Source organism: Dasypus novemcinctus, chromosome 2, assembly GCF_030445035.2.
Source record: "Dasypus novemcinctus isolate mDasNov1 chromosome 2, mDasNov1.1.hap2, whole genome shotgun sequence".
NCBI classification, from domain to species: Eukaryota; Metazoa; Chordata; class Mammalia; order Cingulata; family Dasypodidae; genus Dasypus; species Dasypus novemcinctus.
Genome location: NC_080674.1, coordinates 52,223,103 through 52,235,937, shown reverse-complemented (window position 1 = coordinate 52,235,937; position 12,835 = coordinate 52,223,103). Strand labels below are relative to the sequence as shown.

Below are 12,835 nucleotides of genomic sequence, written 5' to 3'. Positions count from 1 at the left end.
ATACAATTCAATAGTTTGGGGCACAGCTCCAAAAGAAAAGTATAATTTTCTCAGATATTTGCTATTTTATTTACTCACTTCCCAAAAAGAAAGGAAGAAAAAATTGATTTATTACTGTTATTCTCATTTTACTTAAAAAAGATAGGTAGGTAGATAGACAGGTAGGTAGGTAGGTAAGTAGCTAGCTAGCTAGCTAGATGGACAGACCGATGAAAAATCTTTGGAAAGTATTTAAAATCATAATAAAAAGGAATGATAGGATTGGTTAAAGAACAATTTGTACTAAAGCTTTTCAAAATGTATTTTGGAGTCTGCATTTTGATGTCTCTTCAGTATAATCTGACCAACTGCTCTATATTTGAGGAATATTGTTAGTTTGGAAAGAAAAGATGAAATAGAACTAAGTGAAATAAAGAAATCCTACGTCTGTTACTGCAGGAGCCCTGCAGAGACTGAATTGGGGGTTGTATATGAATTCTCAGCCTGCTCACTATATTGTATGCAGTGAGGTAAGTTTCAGTTTTCTATTGCCAAGGATTCCACTGGCAGTAGATAAAAAAACCTTTGCCTTAAAAAATCTGAAATTAGATTTTTGCTAATAATTTAAACATATTGGAGTAGCCTGCCATATTATTTGCAAAGAATTTGGCATTTTGGTTGCAATCAGAGGGAAAAACCAGAAACTTCATTGACAATTTTATAACAATTCACTTATCTAGGACAGAAAGCATTGATTTTGAATAAAAAGACAACATCCTTCTTATATGCATAATTATTAGCAGATATTTTCAATATACTAAAAACACACCCACTCAAATAAGTTCTTAAATTTAATCACACTATTAGTCTACTAATAAATGAATCTTCTAGAATTTATAACATTATAAAATAAAAACACTCTTAAGTACAGTGGTATGGCAGTAAAGCCTAACAAAGCTATGTTAAAAATAAATAATGGTAATTTTATAGCAGGTTAATGTTATAAAAACATCAACAATAACAACAATAAATCTTGTATTTTCTCTAAGGAAGAAATATAAAACAAATATGAAAGAATTGGAATATGGCCATTAGCCTGCAATTAGCAAATTCCAATGTAGCTAATACATTGAACTGTAGCTGAATATCCTACTCAACTTTGATGTGCTAAGTACTTTACTTATTAACTTATTAATGTTATAAAAGCTGGACACAAGTAAAGACTGTTATAATTTAGAAGATTAAGGTAAGGTCTGTCGAGTGAAACAAGCCAGGGAATTAAGAGTTCCATTCTGCTGTTTGCTTTGTGCTCTCCCACAATTAATTAAATACCTATGTCTCATTTTCCCCATCTGGAAAGAAAAAAAATGAAACCTACCTAATGAGGGTGGTTTTGAGGTTTACATTATTTGAGATGTATAAAGTGTGTGTGGTGCTTGACACACACTGCTTTCAAATATTCATTTTAGGAAAGTCAAGCAAACAGAAATACATAGAAAAGTTCTGGTATATTTTACAAATGGTCCATAAAAATATCACTGTTAAAATTTTATTTGATTCATTTCTAGATTATACATACCCACTCACACATGCGCAAATATAGAATATATACATAATTATTTACACAAAATTCAAATTATTCTCTTAGACAATTTGTATTACAATTGGTCCCTTTATTCCATTTGATATACCTTGAATTTTTCTCAAAATTATTCAAAACTTTTCAACATAATTTTAATTGATATATAATAATGCAATTTAGGAATATATTATAATTTATTTAACTATTCCATAATTGTTTATTATTAGACTGTTTACAATTAGTATAATAAAAGCACTGCAGTGAATGTTCTTCTACGTATCATCTTTGTTTCCTATCTCCTTACAACAGATTTCTTACAGCAGATATTACTGGACAACAAAAATGGAAAACATGGAAGTTCTTTCTATTTTTCCAAATTGCTTTTCCACAAAGCCATGCAAATTTGTATTTCTATCAGTAAATTTTTGTATTAGTAAATTTTTTTTTTTGGTGCTGGGGGCTGGGGATTGAATCTGGAAACTCATATGTAGGATGTCAGTGCTTAATCACTGAGCCACATCAGTGTGGTTCAACTCTCCCGAGTTGGCCCTTTCATTTGTTTTGCTTGTTGTTTTGCTTTTTTCAGGAGGCATTGGGAACTGAACCCGGGACCTCCTATGTAGGAGGCAGGAACTCAACCACTTGAGCCACATACACTCCTAGTCAGAAAATTTTTGTGAGACTTGTTGTCCCACAACACTAATCTCTTTACTTAGAATTTTTCCATATTTGTGACTTTTATGAAGGTTAATGGTATTCTTTTTACTTTGCATTTTGTAATTATTGGTGATATTAAAAGTGTATATATGTGTTTAGTGGCCATTTGTATTTCTTTCTGAATTGTCTAATGATTTGGGACATTTTATTCTGAATGAGGTAGTGACTTACAGATTTCACTTGAAAGTGTTCTTTGTATAATACTATTTGTCACAAAAATTGTATCTCATTGTCATTTACCTTATACATTTGTTTATGAAATTATTGATACATAATATTTAAGTATGCATTTATTTACAACTCTGATCTTTCCCTGTGGGAACTCCTCCATGGCTCCATATACCTAAAAAGTCATTTCCCAACTCTATATTTATTAATATTTCTTCTACATATTTTCTAGATATTTTGAGTGGTTTTAATTTATTTTACATCTAACACTTTAACAAAGTTGCACATTATTTCTATCTAAAATAGGTAATAAAGCTGAGCCTTTTTTAGTAAACAATACTTTTAAAATCATTTATAGAGTAACCATTTATTTTTCTGCTGATTTATTGTACCATTATTATTGTAGCAAGGTGTTTTTTATATATATATGTATATACAGGAATATAATTCTGAGTCTGATTTAGCCTCCCAGTAATTCTTGCAACAAAACAACACTGTTCAATATTAGTAAATCTTTAAAAAATTTAAAATCATTAATATTCTTTCTAAAATTACTTTTAGTTCTTGAATTCCACTTATTCTTCCAAATAACCTTAGTCAGTTTCCAAAGAAATTTCATTAGTGTTTTGTTTGGAAGTACACTAAAATTAAAATGTAATTTGGAAAAAAAAATAGTATTCCTTACAAAATATGATCAACCCATGAAACAACATGATACGTCTCATCTCTCTATATATCTGTTTTTAATAATGTCACTCTATTCTTTTTATATATTAGTAGATTTTTCCCCAAATCTCAAAAGCTTAAGTCAGTCATATCTATTGGGCATTTTCTATGTGTTTGGCACTTTAAGCATTTTGGATTAACTCTTTAAACTTTAAAAAACCCTATCAGGTGTTTATTATTATTGTCATCAGTATGTGGATGAGAAAGCTGTGACTTAAAGAGGTTTAGGAAATTTATTCAATATCCAATAGTAGTGAGTAGTAGAGGCCAGTTCTTTCTAACAGTAAGTCCGCAGATTCAACTACCATACCCATTGCCTCATAGGATTTATGGGTTATAACTTGTGAAAGATACATGAAGATGGAAATGTTATTCAATACGAAATAATGCTGATTGCATTAGTAAATATCACAGTTTCAAAGACTATTCCCACTTGTCTTTTTGTATAAAGAGCAAACAGATTTCTGAAAATAGGTGTTACAGGCATCATTATTTTATTGGCTAATTTTCTGATAAGCTTTAAAAATTTAGACCAGGGCTTTTCAACTTGAATTATTTTTGTACCATAATAAGGAACAAAGGGAAAAAAAGGGAGCTGCTTTTATAATCCCTATGGACTGAAAAGAAATTGGAGCATAGATCCTTAAATTGCTTATCAATCATCATATCCTGAAGACACAAGAAACTGTGGACAGTTAAGTAACTTTCCCACAACAGACTTGGCAAAACTCTGCAATTTCTATATTTCTAGTGTAGCCTAAGAGGGTAGTTCTTTTCCTTAATATCATTGTCTAATGCTGTACAAGTGATTTCCGTCCATGTAATTATTTCCACCAAAATTTTAATTTTACTTTGTGTAATTTGCCCCTTAAGCACCCCTGGTCTCCAAATATATGCCTTTTATTATACGGAGCAATTCACTTTTGCATTATTGGTATTCTGTTTTTCAACTTCTCCACTGGCCAAGCAACTATTAATGTCCTAGAATTTCACTTTGTGTAACTGAGATTCCAATAAGTCCCTTGCCCCTGAGTCTTTATACAGATTTCTGAAGCTGTTGAAATTCATTATATGTGAATCATGACATTGCGCTGAGTTTTTCACTTTTGGTCACAGAGGAAAATTGGTATCTATGGCAACAGAAAAGTTCAAAGTATGGTACCTGACAGTATTTTCATGTGACAGAAATGACAGCCATCTTTGTTAAGTAATACCCTGTTAAGATGCTATCTTTTGTGTCGAATTTACTGTGATACCCAAAATTGGGGAATTACAACTTTAAAGCAAAGGACAGATCATCAATTAAAGTGTATATGACAGAGTCTTTGGAAGCAGTCTTTGTGGCATGCTTTTTAGATGAGTGCTAGATTTATAAAGCAGCTAGATGAGTGTTCCAAAATCATGATTAGTTAATTAAAAGATGTCAGCAATAAGCTTGGGCATGTATACCTTTTTCATAAAAGTGACTAAAATTGCAAAATGTGGGTAATTTTGACTTCCTTCTTATCCCGTGTATTGTGAGAATGGAAAGTTCAACTTATTAAAACATTCTGGTTAATGAAGTTAATTCATATTATTTGATGTGGACTCTTTTTTATTATTCTTTCTCTATCTTAAAAAAAAAAAAAGGAGTATCACCTATGTTCCTCAACTTCTCCAACATACACACACACACACACACGGCACACACCACACTTAAAAACAGTAGTTAGTATTTGAGGATAATGTAATGATTGAGTGTGTATGTGGCCTCTACTATCAGAGTGAGTAGACACAAATCTCAGTTATTGAGTGTTTATTGCTCTACAAATTATCTACAAATAAGGGGCAGTGATAGTACATACCATCTGAATATATTTTTCATAAGAGGCAAATGTAAAATATTTAACACAATGTCTGTCGATAGTAAGCCTTCAATAAAGGCTAGCTATAATTGTTAATTCTCCAAGAATTCAGCTAAATAATATTATAATTATTTTAAAAATATATTTAGGAGAGATTAACTAACCCAAAGGCAATGAGGTAATAACAATGAGGAAAAGAATTCAAACTCTGTGCCAAAATCTGTTTTAAGTCCAATATGTTACACTGTCTCAATTCTGTAAGTGAAAACAAAGGAGGAGTAATGTGCTAATATCCAACTATCACAAAAGAGAAAGAATAATTATACTTCATTTCAATTTACTTACTTAAATCCTTCTCTTTTCTTTCCAATATCAGTCTTGAGACTCAACTGTCATCCTCCCATTTATGAATGTCTTCCTATTTTCCATATCATTCCTTGTATTTAAAGCACCTAATCAAATATTTATTATTAATAATATTTTTGTGTGCATGTTGTTTAACTACATTATTAGTTGTTTTTTTATTTTTTGGAGTTACTGGGGATTGAACCCAGGACCTCTTAAATGGGAAGCAGGCACTCAACCACTGAGCTACATCTGCTCATCATTATTAGATTCTTAAGGAGATGAATCATTTCACATATTTCTTTTTTTCCTTGCTTCCTTACTTTTGTATATAATATTTTCATTGATCGATATCAACTTAATAGATTGATTATAATAATATTTGACTATTCCTAATAAGACTTGATGTTTTGGTAAAGTAGCCACAGAGTTTTAAAATCATAGCTTAGTAAATTTAATAATTATATTCAGAAAGATTACTGATTATCTTATATCTTTCACAAATTAATATTCAGTAAGACAACTCTCTATTATATTTTAGTTAACACTGGATGAATTCTGAAGTCAGACATGAATTGGAATTCCAGCTTTGAAAACTTCAAGCTATATTATCTTAGAAAAGATTACTGAGTTTGCTAAATTTAATTATGTAAATAAAGGGGGGGCAATAATCCTATTCATAGACATGTGAAGATTCAAAGGGGTCATGTGTAAAAATACTCATAACAACGCCTAACACGCAATAAGTTCAGATGAGTTTTATTTTTATTAAATTGTATTTATTAAACTTATTAGTATGATTGCTTTGTAGTGAAATTTCCTCTAAACCTTGTTTTCCATCTTTGTAGTTTTAGCATCTTTTGTGTTTCTTTTATATTAGGACCTTTTAAAATCGGACGTTTTAAATTAACCATAACACTTTTACTGGCAGAACGAATTTCGGTAATTTTGCTACCACATATTACCGTTACACGGTTTTTCTGCTTGTGGTGAATCGGCTTGCTAGAATGACTATGTGTTCATATTGAAGCAGAGATAGTATTTGGGAGAGAAAACCACTGAAAACCCAGCATGGAGACCACTGAGAAAGCGAGGAGGCCTGAATGGCAGCTGAGAGCCCAACCACACTGCTGCACGGAGGGGCGATCCAAGTGCCAAGAGCAGCCCGAGCGTGGCACAGGAAGACTGGAGATCAGGCAAGGGTAGAAGCGCAAGACGCAGAAAGGCTTATCCTGATGTAATGAACAATGACTTGGTGTTTCTGAAAAAATAAATACTGAGGCAGGAGCGAGTGAGCGTCGGGGAGTGGGGGCAGGGCAGGCGCGCCCGGGGCTGGGAGCGAGTCCCGCGCGGCCGGTCCAGCTGTCCACGTGGGGCCGCGGCCGGTCCAGCTGTCCACCGGGGGCTGTGGCACCGCCGCGCGGGCCCTGCCGAGCCCCAGCCTGGGCCGCGGAGCTGAGAGCAGAGCCGAGGGCGGCGACGCCCGGCCTGGGGCGGAGGCGGAGACCGGGGCCTCGCGGGAGCGGCGGTGGAGGAAAGGGCGGGGACAGGAGGGATGACCTAAGGCTTAAACTTGCCTGCTGCACAGATAGTCCTGATCACGCAACATACGAATGGCCCAAGCAAGCCACCAAACTGATTTTCACGTTTTGCATGACCTGCGACAAAAATTCCCTCAAGTAACCGAGGTTATATCTAGGTGCCTGTTACAGGGTAATAATAACCCCCGGTCGTTCCCAGTCGTTTGCCCACGGCCAACGTAACATTCAGAATATTTCAACAAGACCTCAGAAAAACCAGATTGAAATTAAACGACCCACCACAAAGCAACAATTCTTCAAAACTGCCTTCTTCGGGACCGCAAATCTCCAGCAGTTTCTCTTCAGCCCCCGACCTTAAATAGAAATCAGCTCACTCTGTATAGCTGCCAGGTACCCAAAGACCAATGAGTCACCCTAAGGTCTGTATTTCAGCAAATGACGCTATACTCGATGACCAAGTCATGCAGGATCAGCCCATACTCTTCATATCCACTAACAATGGAGTAACTGCCACCTCCAGGAACATGTCCGGGCAAGGACGCATGGGCTCTGCCTTTATTGACCACCAGCCCCCCAAAAGCAGGGCATTAGGCGCCAATGCCCCGACTTCTCCCAGCGTGGTGTTCACTCATCCCATTGCAAAGTACACATTCGAGATTACAATTTCTCCCACAAACTCCTGGCAGTCTCTCCAGGGGTGATGTTTCCTACCTTTGAAGTTACAAATCTTCTAAACCATCCTGATCATTATTTAAAAAGACAGGGTTCACCTCACAGACCCTGCTTTAGCAGATGTGGATAGAATAAGTGACATGCAGAAACGGAGCATGGTATCTGATGATGCTACCTACACACAAGTTTTGTTGGTATACCAGAAGGTCAGAATGGAACAACTTTCAAGAGACCTGGAGATTCAAAAGAAAAAAAATTGATAAACTAAAATTTGAGGTCTCTAAAATGGAAAATAATCTGACTTGAAGGTGCCTGAAAGATCAAATTCCATATCCCAAATACCTTCCCTTGAAAAAATGCAGCAGTTTGAGAAATTGTAATAGACAACTCAAGATTGGCATTGACTGCTTAACCAAAGAAATTGATCAGTTTCTAGCCTGAGGAGCACATTTTTAAAAAAAATATATTTTTATGGGAGAAGTTGTGAGCTTACAAGACAATCACGAATAATGTGCAGAATTCCCATACACCTTACATTCATGTGGAACATTTGTTACAAATTATGAAACAATATCATCAGATTATTATCACTCACTATGGTTCATAGCCTACATTTGCTATATTTTTCCATACACCACCTATTATTAACACCATGTAATAGTATTATACATTTGTTATACATGTTATACATATGTCATGAGAGAACCCTCTCATATTTGTATGGTTAACCACAGTTCATCTTCTACCACGTTTTACTGTGTTATACAGTCCCATACCTTGTGCAATCTATCCAAAGTATACACTCAGTGGCTCTCATTTTCCTGATAGAGTTTGTGCATTCATTGCCTGAGTAAAATTTTTAATGTTTTCCTTAGTCCAAAAGAAATAATCCCATACCCCCTATTATTTATTCTTAGTATTGATATAATACCTTCTTTGACATTTGATGCAAGAATATTACAATATTTTTGTTAACTGTAATCCAGAAATTACATGTTTTTCCCCATGCATTACCATATTCTTACCATCTTGTAATAGTGACATACATTTGTTCTAGCTAAGAGAAGAACATTCTTGTATATGTACTATTAACCACACTTCACATCTACCTCCAGGCTCACTATGACATTCAGTACCTAGATTATTCTTTACGTTTCTTTCAACTGTTGTTCTCCCCGAGGACCACGTTTTAATCCAAGCGCTAGTCTTACCTTTTATGACAATATTGGATTTGTAGGTCCTGGACCAGCAAAACACCAAAGAATCGAGACCTGGAAGATAATGAAGTGCACTTATACTTCCTGTACTTCTTTGAAGCATCCAGCCTTTATCTGTTGTGAACAGTGTGAGATGCCATGGTATTTCTGAGCCAAAGGGTCTATATATTCTCTAAAGCCACATCTAAAGTTCAAGAAACTACTGTCATCAGGGGAAAAGTTTCACTGCTTCATACGATTTAGTCAAGTTGAAGGTGTCACAAAATGGTGTGCTAATGCCAAATGCCAGCCCCCAGAGCTAAGAATACCTCAGGATCCTGTCAGGCACTGAAATCAATCGTGTGAACGGTCCTCTGCTGAAGGACTCGGCACCTGCTGCCTGGCCATGTGCAGTGTTACAGTGCTCCGTCTTAGGTCAGTCTCAACAGCCTAGTGGTTGGGGGGTTCCACCTTTCACCCCTCATGTCACTACTGGATTTTGGCAGCAGGAAGGCATTGAAAGATAGTCTTTTTTACTTTTAAAGCTTTCAGCGAAGCAATGCATCCACAAAGAAAAAGAACAAGGTGTAACAAAATTTGTTTGCTGCCACATTGTGCCCCTGAATAGGAGAAGAAATTCACAAATCTGTTGGTTTCTTGGACTTGTCTTTGTTTTCTCTGAAGATGTCTCCACTCTGTGAAGCCAGCATCTAGAGTCTCAAGATAAAAAAGAAAACAGCATGCATTGCCTGGGCAAACAGGAAGTGAAATACCCAAAAGCTTTTCCTACTGTACAGGTCTCATGATCACGTCCCTTTTTAAGCCTTACCTGAGAGAAGCAATGCCTTAAAATTAAAAATAAAATAATAATGAAATGAAACTATGCACAGAATAACTTTCCTGTACTTATTCTACAGTTGGCCCTTCTCAGTGCCAATGTTCTGTGAAGACATGCAGATGCTACACAGTGGATTGCAGGAAAGGTGAGGGGAATTGTGTCTGTAGATCACACTATATACTGACTTAACAGTGGGTGACAACACAGCCTTCTATCTTATATGCGGAAGCTTAAAACAAAAGAAATGCTCAACCCTTTGACAGAGCAACTTTTACAAGAGATTATTATCAGAGTGGTGTAGTTTAAAACAGCAGCAGCAGGAGTACCTAGAGCACTCATCCCCCCTTTTCATTATTTTGGAGAGAAGTTTAAACGCTTTATTGTTCAGACAATCAGTTTCTAAACCTGGCTTGGTGGCAATGTCAAATATATTTATAAAACAAGGCTAGTTGTATTTAGGACAACTGAAATAAAAGTGAGATAAACAGGAGGGCTTGAACACTGAAGCAATCTCAAGCATCTCTTCATTTTGTTGATATATTTTTATAAAGAAAATAAATATTCTGGTGATCAAGAATGTATATAATTAATTTAAATCAAGGAAAAATAATAAAGGTATGCATTTAAAAAAGCAGAATTATAAAATTATCATTCCTTAGAATGTAGCTAAGCAAGCAAGAAATTCCCATCCATCCATCTACCCCATGGGATTTAAGTCTGCTCTCAATTGGAGGTGGAGTGGGTACCACCATCCCAGACTCGGGAATGGACAATGGACTAGAGTAGACTTGCAGTTGTTCTACTGTAGACTTATTATGATCCTAGCAGTGGAAGAACTTTTATCATGGATGTGGAAGCAGTGGCCACTGGAGGTTCTGAGGGGAGGGACGGAGAAAAATAGGGGTAATTTGGGGGCATTTTTTGGGACTTGGGAATTATCCTGAATGACATTGCAATGACAGATACAGGCCATTGTGTATCTTGTAATAACTTGCAAAAATGTGCAGGAGAGAGTGTAAACTACAATGTAAAGTATAATCATCGCTTAGTGGCTATGCTCCAAGATGTGTTCATCAATTGTGGCAAATGTACCACACTTACGAAGGATGTTGTTGATGTGGGAAAATGTGGGAGGGCTAGGGAGCAGGGCATATGGGAATTCCCTATATTTTTTGTGTAACATTTATGTAATCTAAGTTTCTTGTTAAAAAAATTATAAAAAAGCATATTAAAAGAAGGAATGAAGTAAGGAAAGTGCTGAATTGTAGCAAAAGTTAGGAGATAATGTTGATCGTCACTCACTGTAAATGTTTGCAAATGGATATTTCTAAAATAAACAGGATCATCAGAAATGATCTCTAGGAATAACAAATCCTTGACTTACAGGCTTTACATTTTGGATATGGGAAAAAATACAACAATCCTAGTTAATTAGGCAAGAGCGCTAAAGACCTCGTATTTGATGCATTTTGGTTTAAAAACAAGGCCTTGTTTTTCAGCTTCATCTATAGTTCTGTGTGAAGATTGACAAATCAGTTTTTACTTGTTTTATTAATAAAACATAATTTGGATCTCTTGAATTGATGATTTTGTGATTTAGCTGGGTAAATGATCTTTGTAATATACTTTTTTTTATAAAAAATAAAAAACTTATATTCTAAAAAAAAATAGATGAATGCTTTCGCTTACTTATGAACTTTGAGATTTATAAATGTTATACAAGAAGTGTTAAAGATTTTTTTCATCAAGGCAGACTCCATGATTTCAGAAAACATCATTTCTTGAGGATTATTTACTAATGAGGCTCTGTATTTAATAGGTAATGTCAAAAAGCACTTTTTCCATTGCAGGCACCAGGGGGGATATCAGAGTAAAGCCAAAATCTCTATAAACTTCCCCCTGTTAATATCTATGCAGGTTAAGTTATCCCTCAAATTGATGCTATTCTAAAGAAGAAAAAATGGAAATCTCTACTAATGGCAAATTTTTTGCCTCAAAAAAACATAAGAAATATTAGTTTAAAATGCAAAATTTAACTTTAAGTAATTGAGTCCCATCAGTATAAACAGTTATTCTGATAAATTGCCCAGAATATCAGCTAGGCAGACTCAACATAAAAAATAAATATTGGGTTTGATTTTTTTAAACATTTACTCACACTAAAAAATATAAAACTTGAAGATTCACATTTTACAACTGATCAGAATATTTCTGCTGCTCTAATGAAGTGTTAAATTCTGCGCAAATGATATATAATATACTTTAATTACATATTAGTTAAGAGTTTGTAGATATTTTCAACTAAATTTTTAGAAGACATTTAAAAATGAGCTGGAAGAGCAAGATGTATTAAATTTGCATTGATAGTCAAAATTATTTTCAGCATCAAAATATCTTGTATGTGTTTTTTAAGTGCCAAAAGTTTTGCAAATTTTCTCCTGAGTTTTCAACTCATGAAATTTTCAGGGTTCAGAAAAAGTCAAAATGAGTTTTAAAAAATTTGATTTTTAAAATAAAGAAAGTTCTACTGAAGTGGAGAACACTTGTATAGTTTTAACTCCAGCAGGCACTTGGGATCAAACACTAAATCCAAAAGGCAGCTGCACAGCACAGATGAACAATTTGTTATCCACAATTACCTTGATTGTGGATAATCTGATTTGGACTGCTGTATATGTGTGTGTGTGTACATGCATCCAATTTTTATAAGGGTTGATGCCTTTGGTGACTGAATTAGGTCACAATACAAAAGACAAAATAGCTAATAAGTAAGAAACATTATCAAGATATTAAATCCACAATTGTCCTCTATTTCCCCCACCCAGGGCTTTGATGAAAATTGTTTATTGCATGGCTAAGTTCTTATCTAGAAGACATCTTCTGGCTTTGAAGATTTTACCATAGTCTTAGAAATAAAAAATTGAGCAAATTGCAGTGCTTTTCTGTAATTTTGTAAAACAGGGTGTTTTGAGATAAATTATACCAGTGGACTGTATCTGTCTTGTACCACAAAACACATGTAAAATACCTGTAATTTAGTCATTTCAAGGCATGCATGAAAAAGGTAATAAACACAAACACAGAGATCCTAGTTTGCAGACATGCAGACTTCACAAGTTAGAAAGATCTTAGGCTTACTAAATATCAAAGATGAAATCTGCACTGTACCACCAAACTACTGAAAATTGCTTTCAAATTTAAGGTGCAATTTATTTCAAATGGGGTAA

The 12,835-nt window shown here is 34.8% G+C and overlaps 1 pseudogene; it reads left to right on the top strand.

Annotated features, from left to right (window-relative positions):
• Positions 1-8,942, top strand: part of LOC101418721 (TGF-beta-activated kinase 1 and MAP3K7-binding protein 2-like) — a 46,860-nt pseudogene extending 37,918 nt beyond the window's left edge.
• Positions 8,943-12,835: the final 3,893 nt, after the last annotated feature.